We start from the raw sequence: 11,231 nt of genomic DNA on the forward strand, positions 1-11,231 counted from the left end.
GTGATACAGTGAGTGTCAATATCTACATTCAAACAGCATCAAATATACGTGTATTCAATGTGAATATAGTGTTATAGAATCAGTTTCAATATCTACATTCAAACAGCATCAAATATACGTGTATTCAATGTGAATATAGTGTTATAGAATCAGTTTCATGATCTACATTCAAACAGTATCAAATATACGTGTATTCAATGTGAATATAGTGTGATACAGTGAGTTTCAATATCTACATTCAAACAGCATCAAATATACGTGTATTCAATGTGAATATAGTGTTATAGAATCAGTTTCATGATCTACATTCAAACAGCATCAAATATACGTGTATTCAATGTGAATATAGTATGATACAGTGAGTTTCAATATCTACATTCAAACAGCATCAAATATACGTGTATTCAATGTGAATATAGTGTGATACAGTGAGTTTCAATATCTACATTCAAACAGCATCAAATATACGTGTATTCAATGTGAATATAGTGTTATAGAATCAGTTTCATATCTACATTCAAACAGCATCAAATATACGTGTATTCAATGTGAATATAGTGTGATACAGTGAGTTTCAATATCTACATTCAAACAGCATCAAATATACGTGTATTCAATGTGAATATAGTGTGATACAGTGAGTTTCAATATCTACATTCAAACAGCATCAAATATACGTGTATTCAATGTGAATATAGTGTTATAGAATCAGTTTCATGATCTACATTCAAACAGCATCAAATATACGTGTATTCAATGTGAATATAGTGTGATACAGTGAGTTTCAATATCTACATTCAAACAGCATCAAATATACGTGTATTCAATGTGAATATAGTGTGATACAGTGAGTTTCAATATCTACATTCAAACAGCATCAAATATACGTGTATTCAATGTGAATATAGTGTTATAGAATCAGTTTCAATATCTACATTCAAACAGCATCAAATATACGTGTATTCAATGTGAATATAGTATGATACAGTGAGTTTCAATATCTACATTCAAACAGTATCAAATATACGTGTATTCAATGTGAATATAGTGTGATACAGTGAGTTTCAATATCTACATTCAAACAGCATCAAATATACGTGTATTCAATGTGAATATAGTGTTATAGAATCAGTTTCATGATCTACATTCAAACAGCATCAAATATACGTGTATTCAATGTGAATATAGTGTTATAGAATCAGTTTCAATATCTACATTCAAACAGCATCAAATATACGTGTATTCAATGTGAATATAGTATGATACAGTGAGTTTCAATATCTACATTCAAACAGCATCAAATATACGTGTATTCAATGTGAATATAGTGTGATAGAATGAGTTTCAATATCTACATTCAAACAGCATCAAATATACGTGTATTCAATGTGAATATAGTGTGATAGAATCAGTTTCATATCTACATTCAAACAGCATCAAATATACGTGTATTCAATGTGAATATAGTGTGATACAGTGAGTTTCAATATCTACATTCAAAGTATGATTCAGTGAGTTTCAATATCTACATTCAAACAGCATCAAATATACGTGTATTCAATGTAAATATAGTATGATACAGTGAGTTTCAATATCTACATTCAAACAGCATCAAATATACGTGTATTCAATGTGAATATAGTATGATACAGTGAGTTTCAATATCTACATTCAAACAGTATCAAATATACGTGTATTCAATGTGAATATAGTATGATACAGTGAGTTTCAATATCTACATTCAAACAGCATCAAATATACGTGTATTCAATGTGAATATAGTGTTATAGAATCAGTTTCATGATCTACATTCAAACAGTATCAAATATACGTGTATTCAATGTTAATATAGTATGATACAGTGAGTTTCAATATCTACATTCAAACAGCATCAAATATACGTGTATTCAATGTGAATAGTATGATACAGTGAGTTTCATCTACATATCTACATTCAAACATAGTGTTATATCAAATATACGTATCAAATATGTATTCAATGTGAATATAGTATGATACAGTGAGTTTCAATATCTACATTCAAACAGCATCAAATATACGTGTATTCAATGTGAATATAGTGTTATAGAATCAGTTTCATGATCTACATTCAAACAGTGTCAAATATACGTGTATTCAATGTGAATATAGTGTTATAGAATCAGTTTCATGATCTACATTCAAACAGTATCAAATATACGTGTATTCAATGTGAATATAGTATGATACAGTGAGTTTCAATATCTACATTCAAACAGCATCAAATATACGTGTATTCAATGTGAATATAGTGTTATAGAATCAGTTTCATGATCTACATTCAAACAGTATCAAATATACGTGTATTCAATGTGAATATAGTATGATACAGTGAGTTTCAATATCTACATTCAAACAGCATCAAATATACGTGTATTCAATGTGAATATAGTATGATACCGTGAGTTTCAATATCTACATTCAAACAGCATCAAATATACGTGTATTCAATGTGAATATAGTGTTATAGAATCAGTTTCATGATCTACATTCAAACAGTATCAAATATACGTGAATTCAATGTGAATATAGTGTTATAGAATCAGTTTCATGATCTACATTCAAACAGTATCAAATATACGTGTATTCAATGTGAATATAGTATGATACAGTGAGTTTCAATATCTACATTCAAACAGCATAAATATACGTGTATTCAATGTGAATATAGTATGATACAGTGAGTTTCAATATTTACATTCAAACTGAGTTTATATCTGCATTCTACAGTTCAAAATGTGTTTCCTGTGTCAAACCCTACTCCAGGTATTTCAATGTCACGCTATTCCTATTCGATCAATGGTAGGAGGGACGAAAAAGGGGTAGGCAAAATGTTAAGCCTATCGCTAGTGCCAGTTGTAGTTTTTGCTATTTTTGTGTTATCAATCCTTACACAACCTTTCCGTTGCTATCTGGTGATGGGTCACGAATGAATCGGCAAACAAACGTTCATTCGTCAGTTGTATAACAGCGTTGATTTAGCATTACGCTAATGAAATCGCAAACGTTTCGGGTTTAAATCGTACTCATTGAATGAATTCTCCTTCTCATATATGACCAATTTCCGGAATCCACTGTCAATTGCCAATTTTAGTGAGGAGCGTAAACGTTATCTGAAACATTACTGCAATAATCAAAAATTAAATGAGAATACTGGATGTTGTTACTTGCTCGATTGTGAACCTTGTTGAAAGATACGACATTCAAGAGCTTGCAGCTGCATGTAAACACATTGACTGCTCATATGCACATCAGACTTAAGATACGTTTCTCTAGAATGCATAATAGTTCCAGAAGATTTAATGTTTCTGTCGGTAGCCGGTGAAATAGGACTAAAACGAAATAGGACTGGAGAAATAGGACTGCAAATTTCCAGTCCTATTTCTACCGGAGAAATAGGACTGGGAGAAATAGGACTGACTTTTTAAAACTTTTAGGACAGTCCTATTTCTCCATGCCAGCAGTCCTATTTCTCCTCGGCATCAGTCCTATTTTTCCTTAGAAATAGTCCTATTTATTTTATTTTATTTTATTTTGTTCCAATAGGAACGATATACCTCCAATCCGGTAGGCAACATATTGCGTAAGAGCGTCGGCTTATATCCATTTCTCTTTGTAAAAAGCCGATGGTGTTAACTCATAACTTAAATGGTTCACCAAACATTTATCTTTTATCCTATTTTAATTTAAATTGCAGGGGACCATTAATTATGTTATATCTAATATAGTTCATTTAATAAAATACTACAACGGCCACACCAGAAATATTTTATTAAATTTTTCCTACTTTTTAGTGCATAAATAACTTTTCCAGTTGCACTCATGTTGTACTTGCTCATACAACTATCAGCAACGAATAACAAGCAAGTCTTACCATATCGGTAGCGCTCTAACCTGTGACACGGGTAGTCCTATGTTCGATTCTCCGTGGTTACATTTCTTCTGAGGTTTTTAATAATTCTTCTATGCTACACCAGTTCACCATTCAGTGTTTCACCATTCAGCGTTCAGATTAAGCCACCGTCTTCTTTTAATTTTAACAATAGCCAAGGAGTGAAAGAAATATAGTAACGCATGTTAAATTAGAACTGAAATGATCAACGCAGAGCCCTTTCATCCGGCAGACGTTAAAAAAAATGTTGTTGGTTGAAAGTAGTACTTGGTGAATGGTATAATTTGCATATTTCAATGAGCTACTTGTTGACAAATAAGCACTGAAAGCTTCATGACATATGAGACTGGTTGAGTGCTTTGCGCGTGTGAGCTTCACATTTGTTGTAGTTTAGTTGTGGTTTAAATTAGCTTAGGCATCATTTTGGGCGAGCACGACGTCAAAGAAAACTGTAGTCACCTGGTTGAAAACGCAGCTCTTATCTTCGAAAATTGCAAATGGAGTGTGCCTGTGAAAATTGCAGCATGCAAGTCAACAAATTCTTCATCTGTAAACATGAGAAAATTTGCGGTCTTCAAATTAAGAAACGGTATGTTTTTTTAAACGCAAACAACAGCCAAAACGGTAAACCAAAACCACAAGTTATGTTGAAAAAGAACTGAAGCAAAAGTGTATATCCCCTTAACCTGGATGGGTTGAAAACGTTAAACGCCGTTGTTTGAGAGTGGTGGAACTCGCTGTATGCCAACATCTGCACGCTTCAGTGTGGCACCTGTTAACAAATAACTACTGAAAGCTTTGAATAAACCGTGACTTGTTGAATGCTTGTCACCTGTGAGTTTGGTATTTCTTGTAGTCCATCAGCAGTCCATTCTCGAGTAGCTCTTCAGTTTCAAAGTTGCAAATGAAGTCGGCCTGTAAAATTTGCAGAATACAAACCAATGAATGCTTCATCTGTAAACGTGAGAAAATTTGTGATCTTCAAATAAAGAAGCCACAATGTCTTTATGTAAACGCATACTAACAGCCAAAATTGGTAAACAAAAGAACCAACACATTTTAAAATACAATTGATGTGGAAATGAAGAGCCCATCACCTGAAATGTGTGGGAAAAGTTACACACCATAGGTTAAGAGTGGTAGGACTTGTTGAACCTCAACATCTGCCCGTATCGATGAGGTATCTAATTACAAATAAACATTGAAAGATTTACTTCAAACGTTACTTATCGAGTGCTGTCTACTTAAAAGGATGATATTTCTTTTAGTGTACCAGCAGTCCATCCTAGCCTAGCTTTTCCCTCTCGGAGTTGCAAATGAAGCGTGTCTGCTAAATTTGCAGATTGCAATTCAATGGAATGCTTGTAAACGGGAAAATGTGAGGTTTTTCGATAAAGCCACAGTCTGTTTGTAAATTAAGACAGCAAAGCAGTGCAAAAAACATAAATGCACGTTAAAATAGAACTGAAGCAAAAAATGCTAAGCCCTTTCACCCGGAAGGTGTTGAAAAAAGCTGGATTCTGAGAGTATTACTTGTTGAGTACTTTAAACGTGAATGTTTGAATGAGCTACCTGTTGACAAATAAATCCCGAGAGCTTTAAGTCGTATGCGACTGGTTCACCGGTTCAAAGCACTAAACCAGTCGCTCGATAATAGTTTTTCTTTCCGTCTGAGCAAACTAAACTCCTACTGAACTACAACGGAAAAACTATTATCACGTGGTTAAAAGTGTTATTATACCAGGTTGAACACGCGTTCTAAAGAAATGTGCTAACAGAAATTGGTCACCCTAGTCAGTTATTAACAGCTGAATATGCAGAGCCCTTTCGTCTGGAAGATGTTGAAAAAGTTAAACGCCGTTGGTTTAGAGTGGTGGAGTTTGTCGAATGCCCGCTTCAATGGGGCCCTTGTTGACAAATAATCACTGAAAGCTTTAAATAAAACTTGACTTGTTGAATGCTTCATACCTGTGCGTTTGGTATTTCTTTTGATTGATCAGCAGCCCATCCTCGCGTAGTAGTTCACTTTCAAAGTGGCAAATAAAATGTGCCTGAGAAATTTGCAGAATGAAAGTAAGAGAATACTTCCTGTAAATATTGAAAAATTTGGGTAATTCAGTTGAAGCCAAACTGTCTTTTTGAAAACGTAAACAACGGTCAATTTGTTTACCAAAACATAAACACGTGTTGAATAAGAACTGAAGTGGTGGTGCAGAGCCAGTTCAACTGGAACAGGGTGACAAAGCTAAATACTGCATGTTGTGGGTGGTGGTTCTTGTTGAATGCTAATATCTGCAGGTTTGATGAGGTACCTGTTGAGAAATAAAAATTGAATGCTTTAAATCAAACATGTCATGCTATGCTTATTACATAAAATATAACTTACCGAGTGCTGTTCACCTATGAGGTTCACATTGCTTTTAGTTGACCAGATGTAAGCGGGAAGAAATTTGTGATCTTCAGATGAAGCCATTGTCTTTCTGTGAATGTAAGCAAAAGCCAATTAGTCAAAGACACATTTTAAAATAACTTTGAGGTAGAAATGCAGAGCCCTTTCAATTGTATGAGGTTGAAAAAATCAAACACAGTTAATTTGGGGGTGATGAATATAGTTGAACGCTACCATCTGCAAGTGAGTCATGCTGATTTGAATGTAAAATGTTACCTATTTAAATGTGGAGGAAGAGGATAAAATTTTTCACAGCAATATATATATCCAGAGGCTTTCTTTTCGGCGAGCTGGGAGACATTCAACCATACTATTGTCCAATAAATTATCACCTGTTCAAATGAAAATCACGTTAAAAAATAAGAAATGTAGAATGTTTGAAAGAAATGTGTTACAAGAAATAGCTTATCCCAGTTAAAATATGACAGCAGGACGTTTTTGTGTACAATGAGTTGGCTGAATGTCGGCTCAATTTCGTCTGACGACAATGTGTCAACGATGGTGGAAACGGATAGAAAAATGCGGTGGTTTGGAATGACTAATTAAAGGGAAAACGGGAAAAGGCAAAAGGGTAAGCCGAGCCGGCGGCAGGTCGAACTTTTCTCAGGTATTCGGAACCTTTTCGAAGGTAGTCGAACCTAAATAAAATAAAACTAATGCGGCTCAAGGAATGCTTCAAATTTGATAAATTCGTGTGATTATGAAGAAGCCACACTGCCTTTTAGTAAACAGAAACAATACTGAAATGGAAGTGCAGAGCCTGTTCACTTGGAATGTTAACAAAGTTCAACACTGGTGGTTATGGATGGTTGTTGTTGTTGTATGCTAATACCTGCAGGTTTCCTGAAGTACCTGTTGACAAATAAATATTGAAAGGTTAGAATCATACACGTCTTGCTAAGCTTTATGTTAAACATTAGTTATCGAGTGTTGATACCAATGAGGTGACATTGCTTTCAGTTGCTCAGATGTAAGAGAAAATCTGTGATCTTCAGCTGTAGCCACTATCTTTCTCTAAATGTAAAAGGCAGCCAATTTGTCAACTGAAGCATCGATACATTTTAAAATAGAATTAAAATAAGGAGGCAGAGCACTTTCAATTGGACGTTGTTGGAAAAGTTGAACAAAATAACTTGAGGGTGATGAACTACTTACTTTGCAAATGAGTCATAAATATTTGAATGTATCATGTTGACCTATTAAAATGTGCAGGAAAGGAATACATTTCTTCACTGCAATACATCAAATACGGCTTTATTGAATTTAGCGATGATATTAACCATCTACATTAAAACACACTACTACTGTCCAATAAATTAATATGTTCATCATAAAGTAAAAATTAGGTTGCAAATCAGATATGCAGATTTTTATAAATTTCATGATCTATATTCAAACAGTATCAAATATACGTGTATTCAATGTGAATATAGTATGATACAGTGAGTTTCAATATCTACATTCAAACAGCATCAAATATACGTGTATTCAATGTGAATATAGTATGATACAGTGAGTTTCAATATCTACATTCAAACAGTATCAAATATACGTGTATTCAATGTGAATATAGTGTTATAGAATCAGTTTCATGATCTACATTCAAACAGCATCAAATATACGTGTATTCAATGTGAATATAGTGTTATAGAATCAGTTTCATGATCTATATTCAAACAGTATCAAATATACGTGTATTCAATGTGAATATAGTATGATACAGTGAGTTTCAATATCTACATTCAAACAGCATCAAATATACGTGTATTCAATGTGAATATAGTATGATACAGTGAGTTTCAATATCTACATTCAAACAGCATCAAATATACGTGTATTCAATGTGAATATAGTATGATATAGTGAGTTTCAATATCTACATTCAAACAGCATCAAATATACGTGTATTCAATGTGAATATAGTATGATAGAGTGAGTTTCAATATCTACATTCAAACAGCATCAAATATACGTGTATTCAATGTGAATATAGTGTTATAGAATCAGTTTCATGATCTACATTCAAACAGTATCAAATATACGTGTATTCAATGTGAATATAGTGTTATAGAATCAGTTTCAATATCTACATTCAAACAGCATCAAATATACGTGTATTCAATGTGAATATAGTGTTATAGAATCAGTTTCATGATCTACATTCAAACAGTATCAAATATACGTGTATTCAATGTGAATATAGTGTTATAGAATCAGTTTCATATCTACATTCAAACAGCATCAAATATACGTGTATTCAATGTGAATATAGTGTGATACAATCAGTTTCAATATCTACATTCAAACAGCATCAAATATACGTGTATTCAATGTGAATATAGTGTTATAGAATCAGTTTCATGATCTACATTCAAACAGTATCAAATATACGTGTATTCAATGTGAATATAGTATGATACAGTGAGTTTCAATATCTACATTCAAACAGCATCAAATATACGTGTATTCAATGTGAATATAGTGTTATAGAATCAGTTTCAATGATCTACATTCAAACAGTATCAAATATACGTGTATTCAATGTGAATATAGTATGATACAGTGAGTTTCAATATCTACATTCAAACAGCATCAAATATACGTGTATTCAATGTGAATATAGTGTTATAGAATCAGTTTCATGATCTACATTCAAACAGTATCAAATATACGTGTATTCAATGTGAATATAGTATGACACGGTGAGTTTCAATATCTACATTCAAACAGCATCAAATATACGTGTATTCAATGTGAATATAGTGTTATACAATCAGTTTCATGATCTACATTCAAACAGTATCAAATATACGTGTATTCAATGTGAATATAGTGTTATAGAATCAGTTTCATGATCTACATTCAAACAGTATCAAATATACGTGTATTCAATGTGAATATAGTGTTATAGAATCAGTTTCATGATCTACATTCAAACAGTATCAAATATACGTGTATTCAATGTGAATATAGTATGATACAGTGAGTTTCAATATCTACATTCAAACAGCATCAAATATACGTGTATTCAATGTGAATATAGTATGATACAGTGAGTTTCAATATCTACATTCAAACAGCATCAAATATACGTGTATTCAATGTGAATATATATCTACATTACAGATAGTATAGAATCAGTGAGTTTCAATATCTACATTCAAACAGCATCAAATATACGTGTATTCAATGTGAATATAGTGTTATAGAATCAGTTTCAATATCTACATTCAAACAGCATCAAATATACGTGTATTCAATGTGAATATAGTGTTATACAATGAGTTTCAATATCTACATTCAAACAGCATCAAATATACGTGTATTCAATGTGAATATAGTATGATACAATCAGTTTCAATATCTACATTCAAACAGTATCAAATATACGTGTATTCAATGTGAATAAAATGTGATAGAATGAGTTTCAATATCTACATTCAAACAGTATCAAATATACGTGTATTCAATGTGAATATAGTATGATAGAGTGAGTTTCAATATCTACATTCAAACAGCATCAAATATACGTGTATTCAATGTGAATATAGTATGACACGGTGAGTTTCAATATCTACATTCAAACAGTATCAAATATACGTGTATTCAATGTGAATATAGTATGATACAGTGAGTTTCAATATCTACATTCAAACAGCATCAAATATACGTGTATTCAATGTGAATATAGTGTTATAGAATCAGTTTCATGATCTACATTCAAACAGTATCAAATATACGTGTATTCAATGTGAATATAGTATGATACAGTGAGTTTCAATATCTACATTCAAACAGCATCAAATATACGTGTATTCAATGTGAATATAGTGTTATAGAATCAGTTTCAATGATCTACATTCAAACAGTATCAAATATACGTGTATTCAATGTGAATATAGTGTTATAGAATCAGTTTCATGATCTACATTCAAACAGTATCAAATATACGTGTATTCAATGTGAATATAGTGTTATAGAATCAGTTTCAATATCTACATTCAAACAGTATCAAATATACGTGTATTCAATGTGAATATAGTATGACACGGTGAGTTTCAATATCTACATTCAAACAGCATCAAATATACGTGTATTCAATGTGAATATAGTGTTATAGAATCAGTTTCATGATCTATATTCAGACAGTATCAAATATACGTGTATTCAATGTGAATATAGTGTTATAGAATCAGTTTCAATATCTACATTCAAACAGTATCAAATATACGTGTATTCAATGTGAATATAGTGTTATAGAATGAGTTTCATGATCTACATTCAAACAGTATCAAATATACGTGTATTCAATGTGAATATAGTATTATAGAATCAGTTTCATGATCTACATTCAAACAGCATCAAATATACGTGTATTCAATGTGAATATAGTGTTATAGAATCAGTTTCATGATCTACATTCAAACAGTATCAAATATACGTGTATTCAATGTGAATATAGTATGATACAGTGAGTTTCAATATCTACATTCAAACAGCATCAAATATACGTGTATTCAATGTGAATATAGTGTTATAGAATCAGTTTCATGATCTACATTCAAACAGTATCAAATATACGTGTATTCAATGTTAATATAGTATGATACAGTGAGTTTCAATATCTACATTCAAACAGCATCAAATATACGTGTATTCAATGTGAATATAGTATGATACAGTGAGTTTCAATATCTACATTCAAACAGCATCAAATATACGTGTATTCAATGTGAATATAGTGTTATAGAATCAGTTTCATGATCTACATTCAAACAGTATCAAATATACGTGTATTCAATGTGAATATAGTGTTATAGAATCAGTTTCATGATCTATATTCAAACAGTA

Source organism: Daphnia carinata, chromosome 8 (genome assembly GCF_022539665.2).
Source record: "Daphnia carinata strain CSIRO-1 chromosome 8, CSIRO_AGI_Dcar_HiC_V3, whole genome shotgun sequence".
Lineage (NCBI taxonomy): Eukaryota > Metazoa > Arthropoda > Branchiopoda > Diplostraca > Daphniidae > Daphnia > Daphnia carinata.